This window comes from Lepidochelys olivacea (genome assembly GCF_965140295.1).
Source record: "Lepidochelys olivacea isolate rLepOli2 genome assembly, chromosome: 9".
NCBI lineage: Eukaryota > Metazoa > Chordata > Testudines > Cheloniidae > Lepidochelys > Lepidochelys olivacea.
In genome coordinates this window covers 12,105,450-12,128,304 of record NC_140419.1, presented here as the reverse complement: position 1 = coordinate 12,128,304, position 22,855 = coordinate 12,105,450, and the positions used below count along the sequence as shown (strand labels likewise).

The 22,855-nt window shown below is 42.3% G+C and overlaps 1 protein-coding gene and 1 long non-coding RNA gene across 3 annotated transcripts in view; one reads left to right on the top strand and one right to left on the bottom strand.

Annotated features, from left to right (window-relative positions):
* LOC311525996 (calcium-activated potassium channel subunit beta-2) overlaps window positions 1-22,855 on the top strand; it is a 230,120-nt gene that overhangs the window by 97,198 nt on the left and 110,067 nt on the right. The gene's annotated exons all lie outside the window — the stretch shown is intronic.
* The window catches only part of LOC311525999, a 135,149-nt gene continuing 130,483 nt past the window's right edge, over window positions 18,190-22,855 (bottom strand). Inside the window, exon 3 of the long non-coding RNA XR_014712923.1 lies at window positions 18,190-18,287. This is a non-coding gene — a long non-coding RNA (uncharacterized lncRNA). The remainder of the gene's footprint in view (window positions 18,288-22,855) is intronic.

Genomic DNA, 22,855 nt, shown 5'->3' with positions numbered 1-22,855 from the left:
TACAATGTCACCTGAAACTGAGAACAGACATTCACATGGCACTGTTGTAGCTGGCGTTGCAAGATATTTACATGCCAAATGTGCTAAATATTCATATGTCCCTTCATGCTTCAACCACTATTCCAGAGGACATGCATCCATGCTTATGATGCATTCTGCTCAATAATGATCCAAAGCAGTGCAGACCAATGCACATTCATTTTCATCATCTGAATCAGATGCCACCAGCAGAAGGTTGATTTTCTTTTTTGGTGGTTCAGGTTCTGTAGTTTCTGCACCAGGGTGTTGCTTTCAGAAGTCTTAAGAGCATGTATCACATGCCATCCCGATGAGATTTTGGAAGGCACTTCAGATTCTTAAACCGTGGGTCGAGTGCTGTAGCTATCTTTAGAAATATCACATTGGTACCTTCTTTGCGTTTTGTCAAATCTGCAGTGAAAGTGTTCTTAAAACAAACAACATGCTGGGTCATCATCCAAGACTGCTATAACATGAAATATATTGCAGCATGTGGGTAAAACACAGAGCAGGAGACATACAATTCTCCCCCAAGGAGTTCAGTCACAAATTTAATTAACAAATTTTTTTTTAATGGGCATCATCAGCAGGGAAGCATGTCCTCTTCAATGGTGGCCAAAGCATGAAGGTGCATACGAATGTTTAGCCTATCTGGCATGTAAATACCTTGCAATGCTGGCTATAGAAGTGCCATGTGAACATCTGTTCTCACTTTCAGGTGACATTGTAAATAAGAAGCGGGCAGCATTATCGCCTGTAAATGTAAACATACTTGTTTCTCTTAGCGATTGGCTGAACAAGAAGTAGGACTGAGGGGACTTGTAGGCTCTAAAGTTTTACATTGTTTTGTTTTTGAGTGCAGTTATGTAGCAAAAAACATCTACATTTGTAAGTTGTGCTTTCATGATAGAGAGATTGCACTATGGTACTTGTATGAGATGAATTGAAAAATACTATTTCTTTTATCATTTTACAGTGCAAATACTTGTAATAAAAATAATAATATAAAGTGAGTACTGTGCACTTTGTATTCTGTGTTGTAATTGAAATCAATATATTTGAAAATGTAGAAAAACATCCAAAACATTTAATAAATTTCTGTTGGTATTCTATTGTTTAACAGCGCAATTAAAGTGCTATTAATCACATTTTGTTTTTTTTAAGTTAATCAGGTGAGTTAACTGTAATTAATTTTCAGCCTGCATCCCTCTCTCTGAAAACAATTTGGGCTCTCTAACAGCTCCACTTGAGGAATTTCACCCTCTCTGACCCACTAGCAATCAATTAACTAATTAATGGGATTTCTTCTGAAGGTAAAATCAAGTGTTAAACATTTGTTGGTTATTCTTAAAAAAACCAAACCTCATGCAACCTTTTAAAACTTACCCTAGGTTTCAAAAAACCTTGTGTATAGATAAAGCTCATTAGGAATCGTATTTATAATGGGCTTTGAAGGGACGCTTTCTGCTGCTTTATCTTGCAACAGCCACTGTAAAAGAAAAAAGCATGCAGTGTTCTTCCAGAGAGAGGGATTGACCTTGATCTCAGACAGCATGATTGCATAGCTTGTAAAATCAGCTGCTGCACACACTAAGGAGGACTGGTGGTGGCACTGATGGGGTAGGGAGCTTTTCATCCAGATTGCTGGTTCAAATCCAGCCCTAGCTGGCAGTGATTAAAGGTGGACCTTGCTTTCCAAACACATAGTTATCCTCCACATTTTAGTGGTGTGTGGGAAACACAGCTTTGGTTTGAGAATTAAAACACAGCTGCCAAGTTTTGATTCTGTCTGTCTGTCTTCCCCTGCAGCATTCATGGGTGGTGGAATCTGGGGGTTTTGTGCAGACCTCTCTCTTGTAGTGATTGAAATCATCACCAGCTGATGCCTGTTCAGTATCAGAACGTAGCAAAATGAGTAGCTGGTCTCAGTTCAGTTCTTGGTGGATGTGTCCCCCTCACATAGAACTCAAGGCCAGAGGGGACCATTGTGAGCATCCAGTCTGACCGCAGGCCAGAGAACTTCGCCAAAATAATTCCTAGAGCAGATCCTTCAGACAAACATCCAATCTTGATTTAAAAATTGCCAGTAATGGAGAATCCACCACAACCTTTGGTACACTGTTCCAATGGTTAATTATGTTCACTATTAAAAATGTATGTTTTATTTCTAGTCTGAATTTGGCTAGCTTCAACTTGCAGTCATTGGATCATGTTATACCTTTCGCTGCTAGATTGAAGACTACTTTATTAAATATTTGTTCCCATGTAGGTACATATAGACTGTAATCAAGTCACCCCTTAACCTTCTCTCTGTTAAACTAAATTGATTGAGTTCCTTGAGTCTATCATGATAAGGCACGTTTTCTAATCCTTTAATCATTCTCAAGGCTATTCTCTGAACACTCTCGAATCCTTCCTAAATTGTGGACGCACGAACTGTATAGAGTATTCCTGCAGTGGTCATACCAGTGCTAAATACATAGATAAAGTTACCTCCTTGCTCCTATTCAAGATTTCCCTGTTTATGCATCCAAGAATTGCATTCGCCCTTTCGGCCACAACGTTGCACTGAGAGCTGATTATCCACCACAACCCCCAAATCTTTTTTCAGTCATTGCTTCCCAGGATACAGTCCCCTATCGGGTACGTGTGGCTGACATTCTTTGTTCCTAGAAGTATACATTTACATTTAGCTGTATTCAAACACATTATTTCCTTGTGCCGCGATTTCCAAGCTATCCAGATCCCTCTGACTCTGCAACCTGTCCTCTTCATTATTTACCACTGTCCCAATTTTTGTGTCACTTCCAAACTTTATCAGTGACGATTTTATGTTTTCTTCCAGGTTATTATAAAAATGTTAAATAGTGTAGGGCCAAGAACGGATCCCTGCAGGGCCCCACTGGAAACAAACCCACTCAATGAGGATTCCCCATTTACAGTTACATTTTGAGACCTATCATTTAGCCAGTTTTTAATCCATTTAATGTGTGCCATGTTCATTTTATATCATTCTAGTTTTTTAATTGAAATATGTGGTGCCAAGTCAAATGCCTTACAGAAGTCTAAGTTCGTTATGTCAACACTATTACCTTTTGTGACGTCTTGCTCAGGCCAATCAGAACTGTGAGTCACCGTGTAACCGCTCCACAGCAGCAAAACTCACTCTGGCTGAGGCAAAGCTACGTGTCCTGACGCAACAGCTTGTCTGCCTTGCCAACAAACTCCTCAGGTCTCTGTCAGTCCAAACATTGCCTTGCAGGTAACAATCAGAGAATCCCAGTTCCCCAGAGATGTCTCTCGGCGACATCCAGTCCCTCTCACTGGACACTCACCAATGTTATCAAGTTCACTGCCTCCAGACCTGCCTGTTAGCTTGGCTGAGGACTTCGCCACTCTGTTTAATACACAGCACTGAGATAATTTTGCAATAAAACAAGAGTAAGTTTATTAACAAAGACTGGATATTTAAGTGATAATAAGTAGAATAGAAGACATGGGTATGGTTAAAGTAAAACAAACCAAAGCACACTTTCTAGTGACTAAAACTAACTTCAGCAAGTTACAATCTTTGTCTAAGCAGGTTTCTCACCTATAGTCCATTCCAGTTACTCTTGGTTTTCAGACCCAGAGGATCCATTTCTCATGAGTTCAAAGGGTGCTGCTCCCCATTTTGTGACCCAGGTAATGCATTCCAAAATGACTTTGTCTTTCTGTTTGTATTTTCTATTGTCTCTGTTTCAAGAACCAGGAAGGCTTCCTGATGGTGCAGACTCCATCCCACATCGTGATCACTGAGCAGTCTCTCCCACACCCCCACCCAGTTAGCTTAATGGCTTTGTTTACCTTATATGTAGATGTACTTTTCATTGTCCTCTGAGGTATTAAATAGCTCTGGCTCAATTTACACTGTAGACATGTAAAAACTGGCAAAACAACATTCCATTGTCTAGGACAAGCTGGGTTTATACACTGCTTGCAAAACACCTTTTAAGAGCATATTTCCAGCACACATCTATAATTCTTTATACACCACCCACACATATATCATTCAATAATATTAATGACCAGCATGTTACCAGGTTGCAAGATACCTCAGATGACACCTTTTAGACACATATTATGACAACAGTGTTTTGGGGCAATGAGAAGGTCAATCCTGATGTGAGTTATGGTAACGTGTCCCCTCTGGGAGCTCACTAGCTCACACCTTACCAACCAAACTTGTAATTGCAACAAAAAAGGATAACAAATTAGTTTGACAAGATCTGTTTTCCATAAACCCATGTTGATTTGCAGTCATTACATTATCCTCCTTTTATTCTTTATTAATTGAATCTCATATCAGCCACACCATTATCATGTCCACGATCCATGTCAGGCTAACAGATCTATAACTATTCAGATCATTCCATTTACCCTTTTTAAAAATTGGAACACCATTAGCTTTCTTCCAGTCTTCTGGAACTTCCCCAGTGCTCCAAGGCTTATTGAAATCCAACAGTAATGGTCCAGCAAGCCCCTAAGCCAGCTCTTTTAAAACTCTTGGATGCATGTTGTCTGGACCTGCTGATTTAAAAAGTTCTAACTTTAGTAGCTTCTGTTTACTATCCTCCAGAGACAATAGTGGAATGGAAAGAGTATTATCATGACCAGAGCTGGTATCTGTTAGTACTCTTGCTGGCAGTCTTAGTAGAGATACCAAGGACTGAATGGGCATGGGAAGCAACCTATCTTCTCGAGGTGCTCCCTCCAGAACAGGGTTGATTCATAATGATGTAAAGGAAACTGTGGATGCTTTGTTCCAAATATACATGCACATGTACAGGTAATAGGTGAGAAGAAAGACCCATTTGGTAAACCAGTAAGTATGTAGTATCTAGCCTAACTTTTGGGTTCTCATATGCACCATTATGTCTAAATATAGTAGTAATTTTAGGGCAGATCAGCAATGACTGAAAGTTGTCACCTTTTTACATGGGTTTAGTGGCCTATGTGAAATGATCTGATGGTCTTGGTCCAGTTCTTAGTGACATATCACAAAAAATCAATTACCAGAACTAACAATTTTTGACACTTTTTTGTCAGTCTTACCAGAGACCACTAGGAAACGAATGGGCAAATAAAGTGAGCTACCCTTTAATGCCTGGTGCTAGTTCTTCCAGAACATGATAGTGCAGTTGTCTGGAAGAAGCTTGCACATTCATCACCTGTGCTAAAGAACATAGTTATAATAATACTTATATTGTATTATATGTAATATAATAATAAAGTATTATAATGAATACTTAATGAATAAATAATGTGTGTTATTGTCTCTCAATGCCCCAAGGTCCTTGGGCATCTGAACAGAAAATAATTAAAACAATAGATTACAAATAGGTTAGCAAGTCCCGAGTCGAGTGGAGGTAGATAAAACCATAACAGTGCTAAATAACACAAAGGAACTCACACAACATTCAGAAGGAAGCTAAAAGTTCTTGAGCTTTGCCCTGCAGGATGCAAGAGCTGGTTTTTGGGCCCCATAGCATCTGACTTTTGGGTCCCATGAAATTGGGGGAAGATAGAAATTAAGAAGAATTGCAGATTTAATTTCTAAAAAGGTTTCTAAACCTTTTCCTTGCAAAGATAGTCTACAAAATTTAAACCAATGAAAACTGAATGTTATGGTTAAAGCAAACATACATCTGGGTTCCAGGGGTGAAACTGAAGGGACCTAAAGTTTCTGTACAGTTGTGGAAACTGCAACAAGAGGTAGGGTAAAGGTAGATAAATTTATCCTATATTATTTAAAGATTTAAATACTAAAGGTAAAACCCACTCCTATAATACGTAACACAATCACACAAATTTCAGGTGTCATTTATTCTCAGGTCCTTGATCCAGCCTAAAGGTCGTGGAGGTGCAGATCATTCTGACAAAGTGCCTCTGAAGGAAAAAAATCAACCTTCGAATATTTTGGCAATTCAAAAATCATTCCTGAACATGTCCAGAACTGGCACTCCTAAACAAAACTAACCACATACCTCTAACGATCATTAATAATATTTGGCCATCCCTGTTGAGACAGACATCATCAAGGGAAGGCAGTCAAAGAGCAGGTGAAATAAATGGAAGACTTCGATCTTCCAGACAGTCTGTCACCTTTCCTAAGCACAAAATTTATCTGGAATGAAAGCAAAAATAATGAGCAAACTTGGTAAAGCGTATTACCCTCAGCCAACCACATGCATACACACAAAATAAATTGCTTAGCAAACACCTTTAAGACATACTTGTTCTTGAATAACTCAGATAGCTTAGCAAAACAAAATGGTTTTGAGACCTCTTTTCTAACTGATGCATTTTTCCAGCGGCAATTTAAGAACCTAAAGGAATTACATTTAAAAGAAGCCAACAACCTAAAATGTTCATGAGTAAGAATGCAGAATTACCACTGGGGTTGCAGACACTTCCCTCATTTCTTCCAAGGAGTAGACGAGGGTAGTGGCCATTTACAGTCTGGAATGTTTCCATCACTTCTGTACAGATGCACCAAAAAACCCTCTTTGAGTTCTTAATTTCTTTCTTGATAGTGCAGTACATAGGTCCCTGGAGATTGATATGCAAATAGTCTGTTCTGTCCGTTGCTTCTGAATATGATGGGCTTGATTCATCCCTACTTGCACAGGAGGGTGTACCTGGCACACATACACCCAGGTGCCAGTGGGGGCTACTGCATCTGGGGCAGAACATTCACCTCTGGGGAGAGTAGAAGCATTTAGGGGTTCCTGCAGGAAAGGCCAGCTTTAAATTGTGACTGGGACTTTTTTTGGATGTTTGACCCACAGGGACTATATGACAGATGCATTGAATCAATTTGTCTCTTGTACACCTTGGCCATGCCCCATGCTTGGCCCTTAACACCCACTTTTGGGACTGTGATGGCTATCTCTGAGCCTTTCACCACTGAGACCCATATAGCCTCACCCTAGTTAGGCAGTCCATCACAGGGGTCTGCATCCTAGGTTCTGCAGGTGAAAGCTGGCAGATACCTGGGATCAAGCCCCTTGTCTGTATCATAAACTTACAACTTTGTGTCCCACTGAGTGGGGCCACACTTAATTTCCACCCTTGTCCATGGAATGCTTTCCACACTAGAGATCTAGGGCAATTAATTGACTGTCCTGTGACTTCAGAACTGTACTCTAAGAGCATCAAGAAGATCTGGATGGCTCTTTAAAGTCTGTTACAAACAGGTTTTACTGTGCATACAGTCATTTATATTTTTGGATATGTGTGTTTGTTGGGAGATTCAGACGGGAGCCATCTCCAACAGATGGGCCCTTAAATGCAGCATGAGAAGAAAACAGACTACTTTCCCTTAGGCGTTCCTATTACCCTTTCAGTTATGGAAAGAGTTTAAATATTTTTTTACTAACTTGCTTCGCATTTGGGAATCCTGCAATGGTTTCCATTTCCAGCTGCTGTAGCGAGTTGATTAAAAATACTTTCCATTGTGATGCACATATTAAGCATGTTGCCACCAACCATAGTGCGAGGGGGTATGGAAGAGACAAAAACTAAGATTTTGCCAGCCATTAAAATGTGGTTTTTTTTAGTCTGAAAAGTGACTATGTGAACAATACACATTTGAGGACATAAGTGGCATGTAGGCCTACTGCAGACCTTTGCACATGGGTGAATTTCGCCTATAGAGTTTAGGGAGCCATAGGCCTGACTTTGAACCCTACCTTGGATCCTCATTGTGGTGCAGCCATTAGATCACCAGGCTGACCAAAACATCCACAGTGCACTAATGACTTGTTGTCTGATCTGCTGTCAGTCAACCCATTTTCCAGTCATATGACAGTGTTCTCAGAATCTGATTATGCTTTGTTTTCAGTTAAGTGCCCATACAGGAACGTGGCAAAACTTTTCTAACATCAAAGATTAGAGGTGAACAATGTCTTTTTTGTTTTGGTTTGGTTTTTTGGTTGGTTTTTTTTTTAATTTTGAATTTTTGACAAAAAAGTGAAAGAAAAAAATATTTTTTTCCTGTTTCTATGTTTCAAACAGTTCTATCTAAGATATATCTAGTATATTCTAGCACTGGGTCAAATTCCACCTTCATTCACAGAACTCAGAACTAAGGCTAGTGGAATTACTGCAGATTTACACTGGTTTTACTGAGGGCAGACATTGGTCCATTGCCTTCAGTGGAGTTTGTCTTGCTTTTCACCACCATAGGGCCTTACCTACACACCAGGATGCTTTAATCAATACAGTTAAAGCAGTATGCCCTCTCCCACCTCATGTGAATGCAGTTATAGTGGTGTAAAGCTGCTTTTATACTGGTGGTATACTTATTGCCATGTGGGAAGGGGAATAACCTATCCCAGAATGAGTTATTTTTATATTGGGATAACTGTGCCCTAGGGGTTGTACTGATAATGATCTGGTAAAAATATCACACTCCTAACTGATGTAATTATGTTGGTATACCACCTCCCAGCTCCCATCTTTTCATGTGCTGTATATTTATACCTGCCTACTGTATTTTTCACTCCATGCATCTGATGAAGTCGGTTATAACCCACAAAAGCTTATGCCCAAATAAATGTGTTAGTCTGTAAGGTGCCACAAGGACTCCTCCATTGTCTGTTCAGGGAGGTAGATTACCTATGCTGAGAGGAGAAATATTTACATTGAAGCACTATGGCATTTATAAGCGTACACAAGCCCTGAACTTGTAATTGCCTATCATAAGCTCACGAAAGCTTATGCTCAAATAAATTGGTTAGTCTCTAAGGTGCCACAAGTCCTCCTTTTCTTTTTGGGAATACAGACTAACACGGCTGTTACTCTGAAACCTGCCTATCATTAGGTTTCTCTTTTGTGTATGAGCCTGCTCCCTAGGACTGAAAGCAATAACAAATACATACGCGTGAATTTTCTCATTCATTAGCAGAATGGGGTGTCAACACACAGCCTACTTGCAACTTCTGAAATGGTAAGACTTGTAAACCAGAAGAGAAAACAGAAGCAGCCAATTTGAGCCACTTTGTCTGAGGCTATGTCTACACTAGCACTTTTACTGGTAAAACTTTTGTCAAAAACACCCCACCCCCCGATAGACAAAAGTTTCACCGATAAAAGTGTGGACAGCACTATGTCGGTGGGAGATGCTCTCCTGCTGACATAGCTAATGCTACTCATTTGGGGTGATTGCATTATGCTGACAAGAGAACTCTCTGCTGCCGGCAAAGAAGGGTACATAGGAGACCGTACAGTCGCATAGCTGTACCGCAGTAAGGTCTGTAGTGTAGGCATAGCCTAACTGTTAGGGGTGAACCAGTATAAAATTAGCTTTGATTCAAATCCCATTAAAGAAACAAACCAAAAAAATCTAACATATATCAATTCATTACACTTAAGGGGGAAAGCCACTTAAGGGCTTCACCTAACCTTTTTGCAGGATTCAAGTAGAATATTACAATTGTATCCTCTGTGGGGGTAGCTCATCACCTTCTCTTACTAGAAGTGTGACTCCCAGTTGCCCCCAGTGGTGCAGTCTGAGGACATCTATACTTATTCTACTTAACAGTAACAGGAAGTAAAGCAGGGCCTGGGGAAGATTCTAGACTGAACCTCTAGCAGTGGCAGGCAAAGAAAGCTGTTTTAGGGATAATACTGTTTTCCTTATTCTAGTAAAGCTCCTTGTTCAGTATTAGGATATGGCAACTCTTTCTGGGTTGGCCTCAGCTTAGTGGAACCAGTTAGGTTCCAGGGCTCTTCTAATCAGAATACTTTCCAGCCAAATAGTCTAATGGGACACTGTAGACTGCCAGAAGGGTTCAGCACCCCTAGCTCAAGCACTGGGAGCTACAGGTGGTCAGCATCATGGAAAAATTAGTCCTATGAGTTTATCCTTTGTCCCCAACTATCCAGGACAGCTTAGAACTTCAAGAAGAGCAGAATAGACCTGCTGTTTATTTAGGGCCTGATCCAAACCACATTGAAATCAAGAGGAAGACTCTCATTGACTTTAGTAGGCTCCAGGTCAGACTTTTAGGGTCATATCCCAATATCCTTACTTGTGTCAAGTACTGTAGCATTGTTCTCTACAAATAGACCCATTGACTCCCTTGGGACTATTTGTGAAGTAAGATGATACCCAACATGAATACGGGTTTGTCTACTCTGCAGAGCCTTCACAAGTGTTGTGATGGTTGCAGAGCCCCCTAGTGTAGACATAGTGAGGTTCGCTTTGACCACAGAAGCACTCTTCTGTCAGCGTAGTTGCATCTTCACTGGGGAAGTAATTTTCTCACACTCCTCGCCAACATAACTGAAGAGTATCAAAATCTGGCCCATAGTGCTGTTTCATAAAGTTTGTTTTAGGTGCAGTTTAAGATGTTGGTTTTGTCCTATGAAGCCTTTTAAGATTTGAGTCTTGGGTATCTAGCGATCACCTATCTCTTTCTGTGCTTTACTGTGACCGTAGACATCATCTGGGATATCCAGGTTGGCAGTCCCTCAATTAACACAGAGTAGAGGATCTTCCATCTGGAATTCACTCCCCACTCTACTTGGACTGATAGAGCCCAAGTCTGCTAATCTTATAGGCAAGTGGGGGCCCGCAGGTATCAGTTCTGGGTCCGGTTCTGTTCAATATCTTCATTAATGATTTAGATAATGGCATAGAGAGTACACTTATAAAGTTTGTGGAGATATCAAGCTGGGAGGGGTTGCAAGTGCTTTGGAGGATAGGACTATAATTCAAAATGATCTGGACAAACTGGAGAAATGGTCTAAAGTAAATAGGATGAAATTCAATAAGGACAAGTGCAAAGTACTCCACTGAGGAAGGAACAATCAGTTGCGCACATACAAAATGGGAAATGACTGCCTAGGAAGGAGTACTGCAGAAAGGGATCTGGGGGTCATAGTGGACCACAAGCTAAATATGAGTCAACAGTGTAACACTGTTTCAAAAAAAGAAAACATCATTCTGGGATAATTAGCAGGAGTGTTGTAAACAAGACACGAGAACTAATTCTTCCACTCTACTCCGTGCTCATTAGGCCTCAACTGGAGTATTGCGTCCAGTTCTGGGTGCCACATTTCAGGAAAGATGCGGACAAATTGAAGAAAGAGAAGAGCAACAAAAATTATTAATGGTCCAGAAGACATGACTTATGAGGGAAGACTGAAAAAAATGGGTTTGTTTAGTCTAGAAAAGAGAAGACTGAGAGGGGACATGATAACAGTTTTCAAGTACATAAAAGGTTGTTACAAGGAGGAGAGAGAAAAATTGTTCTTCTTAACCACGGAGGGTAGGACAAGAAGCAATGGGCTTAAATTGCAGCAAGGGAGGTTTAGGTTGGACATTAGGAAAAACTTCCTGTCAGGGTGTTTAAGCACTGGAATAAATTGTCAAGGGTGGTTGTGGAATCTCCATCACTGGAGATTTTTAAAAGCAGGTTAGATAAACACCTGTCAGGGATGGTCTAGATAAGGGGTGGGCAAACTACGGCCCATGGGCTGCTTCCGGACCGTCAGATGTTTTTATCTGACCCTTGAGCACCCGCTGGGGAGCAGGATCATGGGCTTGCCCCGCTCCGCCCGCCCAGCGCTTCCCAGCCACCGATTCACAATTCCACCATCTTCTGGCACACGCGGAGCCACACTGTGCAGGCGGGACTTCACTGCGCTGTTTCCGGGATCGGAACGCCATCCCTTCGTGGCAGCACCTCCCCCCATGCAGCATCATGCCCAATCCCCTCCTGGTCTCCTACGGCTCCACCCTTGAGAGCCTCAAAACTGCCCGGGGCCTCATCTGTCCCAGCTAGGGTTCCTCTGCCCATGGCGGTGCCTGGTACGGCCGCCTTGGTGTCACTGCCTGTAGGGCCCTTAGGAGTCCCTGGTACTGCCCCTGTAGAACCCCCCCGCCACACCCCATAAGTCCCCCCTCCCCTCACCTTGGTAACATCCCTTATAGAGCCCCCCCATGCTACACCCCATTGAGTACCCCCCCACACCAGGCATTCATGTCCCACCATACAATTTTCATACTCAGATGCGGCCCTCAGGCCAAAAAGTTTGCCCACCCCTGGTCTAGATAATGTTAGTCCTGCAATGATTGCATGGGACTGAACTAGATGACCTCTCGAGGTTCCTTCCAGTCCTATGATTCTATGAATCCAAGTTGCCAGGTCCATGTATTCCTTCAGGCTGAGACAGTGGGTTGAAAATGAAGCACTCCACTTTTTACATTAGATTATTGTTATGATGTATGTTTTTATATCAATGTTTTATTGCCCATGTGCCTGGAGAATAGAACTAGAGATATCATATAAATCTGAAAGTGTATAAATAAATATAACTCTAACAATGCAGTTCAGCCAATCTGTCTCAAATTAATTTTATTTTTTTACAAGCAGTGGAATGATGGGTTCTTTCTGTAGATGAGAGAGAGCGAGACATCTCAGTAATACTGAAAATGAAGTGTCCTAAATCTATGCACAGCAATGCATTTCACGCACTAGTTACTGAATGATGAATTAATAACACTATCTCATTTACATCTCCCATCAATATGTTTCTTTGGACTCCATCAGCATTCAATTAACATAAATTATATGACATGGGGAGGATTCAGAAAATAGCAGTCCGGAAAAAAATCAAACTGTCTTCTCACACATGATACTGAAATCCTCATTGACTCAGTTTGGCTATGTATACTCACACTGAGTTTTACTAGATATGGACCTCATCAGGTTCTAGGTCGGGACCTAGATCCTGCTGAGAACTTCTCCAAAGTTTGGTGAGAGCAGAAGATTGGTTTTGGTTCAGGCCCATCTCTAAATTTTATGCCAAACTCTGATTGATTTCCTGTAAATTCTGTAAAGGGAATGGTGGCAACATATTGCAGTCTGAGCCCAATTTTCCTCTTATGCAAGTGTAAATCAGCAGAATTAGGCTATGTAAGTGAGGGGGAGAATCTGGCTTCCTGCGTCCAATTACACTGATCCATTCAATACAGTCCATTCCATATTGTTTAATATTTCACCCACAAACATTTATCCACTTTTGCTGCTGTTATTGTGGTTTGCATTACAGTAATTGTCCTAGGCACCACACAAAGATGTACAAAGAAACTGTCCCTGCTCCAGAGAGCTTGCAATTTAACTAAACAAAGCATATGAGAAGAAATAGAAGTGAAATGAGTTGCCCACAAGTGGCACAGCCAAGATAGAACCGCTGTCTCCTAAGCACCAGTCCCTAGCCCAATCCAATATTGTTTGCTAGCTTCTTTTGGTGCCATGCAGAGCTTCTTCACCAGCTCACCCAGAGATGTAGGTGTCAGCGCTTACCACAGCTGAAGGCTCTGAGGGTAGGTCTACATTGCAATGAAAAATCCATGGCTGGCCCATGCCAGCTGATTCAGGCTCGCAGGGCTTGGGCTGCAGTGCTGTTATACTGCAGTGTAGACTTCCTGGCATGGGATGTAGCCAGGGCTCTAGGACCCTACAAGGTGGAAGGGTCCAAGAGCTTGGGCTCCAGCACTAGCCTGGAAGTCTACACTGCAGTGAAACAGCTCCACAGCCTAAGCCCTGTGAGCCTGAGTTGGCTGGCATGGGCCAGCCACGGGTGCCTAGTTTCAGTGTTGACATACCCCTAGCCCAGGCAGAATGGGCATTGATAACAAAGTATACTTTAAAGTAGGGATAAGCAAGTGATGGTCTGAAAACAGGGCTTAAAGTGCAAAGGGCTACAGACGTCAGAAATAACATTTCTAACAAGCGGGCTGGTCACTGTGGGAGGAGGGAATGAGGTCTCACAGGAGGGAATGAGGAGCCAGAAAGAGCATGGCGCCTTAGCACAGTTCCATTCCCTCATTCCCCCTCCCCTCCTGTGAGCAACAGGACAGCTTCTCTGCTCCTCCCCTCTTCTCCTCTCCCTCCTTGCAACACCTGCCTAGGAAGGGGCAGAAAGGGACCTTCCACAGGCCTGGGGGTGGGTAAAGAACCCAGGAACTGCAGGAAGAGTAGAGATAAGACTGGGGTGTAGGAGAGAGAGAACTGATATGGGAAGGGGTTGGAGGGAGAAGAATTGCTAAGGAGCTGGGGGGGGCAGCAAGATGTGGGGCCAGAAGTGATGGCAGGATTTGGGGGACAGGATAAATGTGGGGGTTCAGAGACAGAATTAATTGCTATGCAGGGAGGTGAGCAGATGTATGGGTAATGACAGACGCTCCCCCCCCCACACACACACACACGCTTTTTTCAGATCACTTTAAGCACTTTCTGTAGATAAGTTTGGGAGCCTAGTAGGGTTCTGGAATGGTTCCTTAAATCAAGGCAAATCCCAAGGCCAGTCTCAGCATGTCCTACGCTTGGTGTAGAACCTGAGGTGGAGCGGGTCCAGTCAGTCAGTACTTGAGTTGTTCTAAAGTTCTTGTGAGACATCAGGAGATGAAGTCTCTTAAAATGGATTCTAAGGTCATCAGAAGTGGGCCATGGAGACTCTCAGCATCCCTCTTCCTGCCACAGAAGAGACTGTGAGGAAGTCTCCTATTGACCCTTATTGTGGCAGCTCTCTACTGAAATGTGATGTGCTCTGGCACACAAGAGAATCTAGCTTGAGAAATTGTGAAGCTCAGCCCGACTATTGGTCAGAGCGCAGTAATCATGCTGGCTGTTTTCAACACATTCATTTAAATGTGTCTGTGAACACTTCTGAAGGGTCTGGATTAAAGTCCTAGACAGATACAGATCACCATTCTATTTGTAGAGCCATTTATTTTTATATTGCTGTCATTTCTAACCCTACCTTTTCCATATGCATTGCATTTAATTGATTCTGCAGAAGGAACAAAAGGGTTCTCAAAAATTCTGGGTAACAATAAAGATACCCATCATCAAGACTATGTTGTTTTGACCCCAAGTCTTTTTCCAGAAATGATCTAACAATGGAAAGTTAAGGTAATCTGCAACCTGCAACACAACAACCCAGCATTCTTTCTTGATCGACATCTTACAAAGAACATGCCTCTATTTTGTCTACCTGCTGATCTTTCTAAGGCCATTGGGGGCGGGGGAGGGAATTCCCACCAGAATTGGTGGCAACACAAATGGAAGCTCTGGTCCAGGTTCTGCCATTTTTACAGTGATGGCTGGGATTATCAAAAGAATCTAGGGGAGTTAAGGGTCCAGATCCCATTGAAGATCCATGGGCATTTGGAACCTATCCCCTCAGGAATCTTTGAAATCACCGCCAGGGTTAATTAAACCTTGATCCTTATTTATTTTATTTTTGCAAATCACTTGGCAGGATGTAAATGAAAAGTGGTTGTGTTGTTATAGTAAGAGCAGTCTCCAAAGTTAAGACTGAAATGCAACTTCCAATATAGTCCTTTTTTTTCAGCTGCTCACTACTTTCTGAAGTTTCTTAATATTGGGTAGGGACACTAATAGGTCTTTTCCATCTCTAATTTATATGTAGGATTTTTTCCTGTGATGTGTAACTGAGATTTCTCTCACTTGTATTTCTCCCCCTTCTCCAAGAAAAGTGGTATTTCCAGTAATTAAGATTTAACCTCTGCTAATTCGATTATGTACTCCACTCTTGACAAACCACCTTCATTGCCTTAAAAACTTCATTATTGTTGATACATTGCGTCACTCTTCTTATATTGGTACTGTTTTAACTCAAGACCTGACTACATATTGCTGGTAGAGCTCTCTGGAATAAAAGAGTGATGATGACTTTAATTGCCTGATAAATTATTAAGGGCACGCCTTTAATTGGGTAGTATGGAGTTCACATCTTCATAGAAAACACTTAAGGAAGCTGTTGTGAATGCAGAGATTTTGGCTAAATACACAGCTATAAGCGGTGATTTTCCCCCTGGGAATATTAGCTTGTTTAGGCTATTAGATTAAATTCTATGCAGGATGAATTGTACCAGACACTGGGACAGATCCTCATCTAGAATGACTGGACATAGCTCCACTGAGGTCAATGAGGCTACATCGATTTACATCAGCTAAGGAACTGGTCCACTGTGTCCAATGAACTTTTCTCTTAATATTTAAAATTTTCATTGATTTCAAAGATAACGCGATAAATGTCAAGCACAAATTATATAGGACCAGATTCTGCCACCTTTATGTTGATTAGTAACTTATCCAGCAAGTTGTCCTATTGATTTACAATGGATCTACTCTCAGAGTAAGTTACCACCTACCTTGACTGAGTTTGGAGGAGTCTAGTTATTACTTAGTCCTGCCTTCAGTGCAGGGGACTTGTCTAGATGACCTGCTGAGGTCCCTTCCAATCCTACACTTCTATGATTCTATGATGGCCCAGGCAAAGAATGCCCCTGTATACAGTGGGAAAATGCAATTGGGAATAACAACTGCTTTATTATGTTAGTACAATGGTTAGCACAATGGGGTCCTGCTCTATCACTGGGGACCTTACAAATAAATAAGAATAAGAAGAATGCATCTTTTGGAAGGATGCAGCATATGCTCCCCAAGGGCCAGTCCCAGGCTACCAGCAAGCGTGGAAGAGAAGGAACAATGATCCCACAAAGCCGCATCCCTTTGCTGAGGACCTCCCTTTCCTCAGGGTGTCGATGCAGGAGTGCATGGGAGGAAAGCACTCCCACAATCTTCTCCCCGTGTGTACGCAGTGAAGAGAACCCAAAATATAGCCTTTCTCAGAACACACTGTGAATTATCTGCTTGCTTGTACGTGTACTTTGGCAGCTGGAGTTTCTCAAAGTTTTGCAACGTAGATGGTTTTCTGAGCCTGTGAATCTGAAAAGAGTTGTCACATCCTTTGTTCCTTATTTTCCAGCCATAGCAGTATGTTTTCTGCTTTGTTAAAAAGAAAAGGAAGATGCTTGTCAGGGAAAGAGCTTTGTGTCACTGAGAGGTATTTCTAGAAAGCGGCCTCTGATGATAAAAAATCGTTCCAGCCTGTTTCTCGACTATTAATTACCAGTTACTTGTAGCACCCCCTTTTTTCCACCTAGACTCTAATCCTGCATTCCTTGCACACCCAAAACTTCCACTAAACTCAACTGCACTTGTACCCCACTGGTAATTTGTCCCTTGTCTGCTATGCATGTAACTTCGAAGGGAAGCAACTAGAGCTGTGCCAGGTGGAAAATAAGTGCTAGAAAGGTACAAATACCACCAATATTTAGACACATATGCCATGGTCCTGTTTTTTAGATGATATATGGGAATATTCTCATTCCGATTCAGGACTTTTGTCATGGAAATAATCGGACTAAATATGAACTGCAAGGGGCAAGGGAGTGAGGGCAGCAGCAGAATGCTCAGTGGGGAGGGGAACTGAGAACATATTAATATAAATATTAGATGTAGAGTTCTGGAAGCCCATCACTAGACAGTCACAGCAGCATAGGCAGAGACATACAGGGTGAGCAGGGAATAGCAGCAACCAAATTAGATTAGCTGGAAGATGGGCAGCAGCATCACAGGAACTGACATATATGTGTATTAGAGAATATCATCTCATTAAGAGCTTCTTTCCCTCTGTCCCCAAATTCTCATACACCAGAACTGCACTGTGTTTCAAGCCCTGGCTGTCTCCTTCTGTGCTACCCTCCAACTCCTCTTCCAGGCCACTGTACATAAGAATGTTTATAGAGGAATTTATATAGAGAAATTTGACTATAGTGAGCACCTTTGTCTTCAGGAGCAGCAAAGGGCTCCCTGCCACTTCCAAATGAATGAAGAATGATTGCATCTCCCATAGCATGGGATATCAGTCACTGATTGGCTGACATACTCTTTTGGGATTTGGAAATATCCTTCTAACCCCTAGTCCAACAGACGTATTGGAGCATAAGCTTTCGTGGGTGAATACCCACTTCATCAGAACGTCTGTTAGTCCATAAGGTGTCACAGGACGCTTTGCCACTTTTACAGATCCAGACTAACATGGCTACCCCTCTGATACTTAATCTCATTTTGTCACTCCTCAATGTCTGGCTGCTGTGTGTTTTCCAGCTGTCATTCAGATACATTTGGCTCAACCACAGACGGCTGATATTTACACTGTTTTGGTGCTCACACAGTGCCTTCCATGAAAGGATCAAAATGTGCTTTGTTGTAAAGCATCCAGCCTCACACAAAATACCTTCACAGCAAGTAGCAGGATCTTCATTTTGTAGATGGGGAAGCTGAAGTGCAGAGAGATTAAAGTGGCTTCCACACTGACACAGAGGGAGCCTGTGGCTGAGCCTGGAATAAAAAGAACAGCTCTCATGATTCCCAGCTCTGCCCTTTCCTCTCTATTTATTACTCAATTTACTTATGTACTCTTGGGAGGCACTCAGGGAGTAGAGAAATAAGCATCAGAATCAGAATATAGAGAGATCCCTAGCTGCCACTCTGTGATACCCACAGGAATCTGGAAAATGAAATACCCATGTATTTCAATGCCTGTAATACTTGTTAATGTGTTGGGGTGGAAAATAGCCACTCTCTTTTGGAAAGTTTCAGGGTTCAATCCATGGTTTACACCAGTGAAACCACATTGAAGCCAAGGGGCATGCATAGATATAATTGGAGGTCAAGTTTGCCCTTCGGAGTCAGAGTATGGTCAATCCTGGAATGCAGTCCCCTCTGAGAAAGGACCTCCTTGCCCTTAACTCTGACTGTTTTTTCCTTCAGGGCTTTCTGGGGAAAGGGTAGTTACAAACTATTGCTGCTGATGGTGAATCTCAGTTACAATGTCTCCGATTCAGTGAAATCCCAGAAGATGCCTCTTTACATAAGGCAAGTTGAAGGAATGCACCATGCATCCAGAAAACATCCACTTCAATGTACAGGTCCCGAAAAGTCAATCCCTATGAACATCCATTCATATCAAAACTAGTGTAGATGGAGCAGTTCCTCAGGTTAATGCTTCCAAACAAATCCAGTTTCTTTGAATGCCTGGGGATTGATTTCTTGGAACTGCTCTCTCCTCCACCCTCGGCCTGCCCCTGCCCCTGCCCCTCAGCCTCCCCTCCCCTCTGCTCCTACTCCCGTCCATCTCCATCATATTTTGCTCACCTCTCCCATCTCAGCAGGCAAAGAGCCACATTCTCCTTCTCCCTCCAGCACAAAGCTGCTTTGACTATGTGTCAGGAAGCTCCAACCCCTGGTAACTGCCACCTCTGTAAACTGCAGATATTTTGCAGAGGGCAAGACCCACAGCATGGGGAGGTTGGACCGTGTAGGAAGGGGAGGTTGCTGACAGAGGGAGTGGAGAGTGGATGGAAGTGGATCCATCTTGGAATCTTAAGTTGGCCTGTTCTTACCCTTAGCCATAGACACTCCTTCTTCCCTACCCTATTGTAGTTACCACCACCACCCAAACCCAGGCACTGGCCAGCCCCATGGTGTAAATATGCCTCCAGGACCCATCAGTATCCTAAGGTTTAAGATAGAGGTAATAAAGGAGATAGTAAAAAATTTCCAAGCCTGGACTTGATTTCCAGACCTTCAAAAAGATTAATTCCGCATCCAGATGTAGCATACCTCTGCATATGCACACGATAATGTCATGGAAATGGCTCGTGGAGAGAACACACGTGGAGATGTGGAGAGCATAACTGTGCCCCCGCCCTGTGTTTATTGGATCTATCCTCATTATGCCTTTCACTGATAACATATTTTTATCACGTCCTGAAAGGGCTCTTCTGCCAGTTAGAACATCATTGTCTCGCTGATTCATTATAATTGTGGGGCAGCTTAGCAGTGTTATGTTGATTATGTTGTTAATGGGTGCAAAGACACTCAGTGTACTGCTCAATAACCATTACATTAATGTCTAGTTAAAGTTTACCTCCAATGCCATCACTATCAAAGGAGAATATGGTCCAGAGAACACAGTAATGAAGAAAAATAAAGCAGCTTTACATGTGGGTGTTGGGTTGGTTGTTTTTTTTAAAGTGACTTTACTGCCTTGATACTTTTTTCAGGTGAAATTGGAAAGTCGAATACCAAGCACATGTGTCATGACAAGCAGAGAAATCACAGGAAAGGGTTCTTTCTTAGTGCAGTTGACATGCAAAGCAACCTGGGGAGAGAATTGTCATCCTTCACTTATATAGTGATACAGCAAACACACCATCCTCGCTGCCATGACACACATTAGGGCTCCTGAAGCAGAAAACAATGTAGGTGCTGGAATGCCATTTCTGGCAGTGATTTCTAACAAATGTGCTCTGGTCATTCTCCTGTCAGGGCCTTGCAAATTTTAGGGGTGCCCCTTCTCACTGTAATTGACAAACATCCTGGATCTTATTCTGCCTTTGGATGCATCCAGGTAACTCCCAAATGCTTCAGTGGGTCGAACTGGAGCCTGTTTGGCTAATGTTTTATTCTCCCTAGGGCTACAATCCTCATTTCAGTATGATCTTTGCCACCATCCTCTTTTATTTGGTACCAGGAATCTATACAGTGAGATTCTTTCAGCCTGGTGATCTCCTGTTTGAAGGAAGAAATGTAACTAGAAAAAGCAACAAATGAATGATGACCCTGCAAACAAGGCTTCGTTCAAGTAACAAGGCAAAGTAACACTCCTTTATGTGCAGCATGATATTTGCAATTGATCTCCCCGGTTTCTGGTCCTTAGCATCCAAAATCAGATAGGTTTGTGACGTTAGTCTCATGGACCAGGGTAACTGTGTGTTGAAAAAGAACTGTACTGTTAATAGAATTAATGGTGCTAATCTACTGATGCTAATCCACTGGTTCCACTCTTAGAAGTCTATGGACCTGCAGTGCTGGAAAGTGCACCCAGGTTGTGCAAGCCGCCTGGAACTCCTGGCTGGCCAGCAGCCAGCACGACCCCATGAGTGGGCAGCACTGATCAGAGGGGCATAGCCATGGCATTCAGGACACACTAAATCAGGAGGCTCCACCAGAGGGCATAGGGTGACCAGATAGCAACTGTGAAAAATCGAGACACTTTATTTTTTGGGGGGTGGGGGGGTTAATAATTTCCTATATAAGACAAAGCCCCTAATATCAGGACAGTCCTTATAACATCGGGACATCTGGTCACCCTAAGTGGAGCTTGTGGAGCCCAGCCATACAGTAAAGTTGTCCTCTCCTAGTGGAACACCTGAGGAAGGTAAACATGCCAATACCCCTCCCCTCCCCAAGAGTGAATAGCCCTGGGATGCAATTCCACCATCCGGCACAGGGAGGAACAATTTTCACACACCACTGTGCACTAGTCTCATTTGCAAACTGCAGGCTTTACTGCGGTGTCTATAGATAAGGCTGTAGTCATGATCAAGCTGGGATTCTTTGGTTTCTGTATGTTATGTTAGCGGTTTCACAGTAGGCAAGTCTAACATATCTGGGCCCTGCACTGTGACTTTCCAGGCAAGTAGTCCCACATTGCTAGGTGCCAAACTTTCTCTACGATGATATCAAAATTATAGCCATGGAACATTCACAGTTTTGCCCAGGGACAGAATTTGGCTGGTCCTCCTGCAAAGGTAGAACTTGTCAGCGAAAGTAATGACATTTTGCCTAAGCATGATTTTGTGACTATTCACAGAGCAAAACACATTGGATGTTGATCACAGCTCTAGGCTCTTGTCAGCTCTTTCTAGCCGTTAGATTTTCTATTTGCCTGTGATTGTTCCTGGAGGGTCTGGGTTGTAATCACAGGGAAGCAAATCTTGAGCTAATGTAGAGCAGTTTAATGTCATCTCAGAACAGATGCTTCTCATTTCCAAAGTGCCCTTATAATGTTTTCTACAAATGGACCCAAAGGATTCTCTAAATTTCTTGCTGAAAAGAAAAGGAGGACTTGTGGCACCTTAGAGACTAACCAATTTATTTGAGCATGAGCTTTCGTGAGCTACAGCTCACTTCATCGGATGCATACCGTGGAAACTGCAGCAGAAAAGAAAATCAGTGATGAAATCTTTTTCTGAAAAGAAAATCAGTGATGAAATTCCAACCTTTTTCAGGAACAACCTCGAAGAGGAGAGTTGGAGTCATTTGCAGCCCAAACACCTCACAGACTCCCAGTATTCCTTTGTACAAAATGCGCAACTGCACTCACTTTGACCATAATGGGACTACGTATTACTGAGCGAGGCTTTGGGGATCAAATCCTTATTCAGAATAACTTTTAGCCCATTAATTCTCAGAAATTCTTAACAGTCGAGTTCAAAGTCTTAGAAGGAATTTAGTTATATTATTCTTCCTAACAATTACAACATATGTGTTTATGTGTATGTGTGTATTATGTGTATATATAGAGAGAGACATACACACATGCATATAGATACATGTATAAATATTCTGGGGTATGATTTAGGCCATAATCCTTCACAGACTTATGCACACACTTACTGTTGCATCAATGGGACTACTTGCATGTCTGAAATGAAGCACATGCATAAGTCTTTGCAGAATCAAGCCTACAGTGGTGCAAGCATCTTGTTTAGAAACTTGCAAGATTTCTGGGGCTTCACATTTGCATCTCCTCAAGGGTTACTCAACCTTCTTTCTTCCAAGGGAGATAAGCTGAGAACCATGGTAGGAGAGAGGGTTGTCTTTTGCATAAAACATTCAAAACTGAAGTCCTGGTTGGACATTAAAGATCCCAATTGCATTTTTCATAAATTTGTCCTGAGCAGAAATTTGCATTCTCCCACCACCGCTGCTCACTGATGGGTTGTCACAATGTGCAAAGTAATGGAAAACATAATCCCAAATATCCATCCAAAATGATGAGGTCTAAATTAGCTGTTACCATTCAAGAAAGAGATCTTGGAGTCATCGTGGATAGGTCT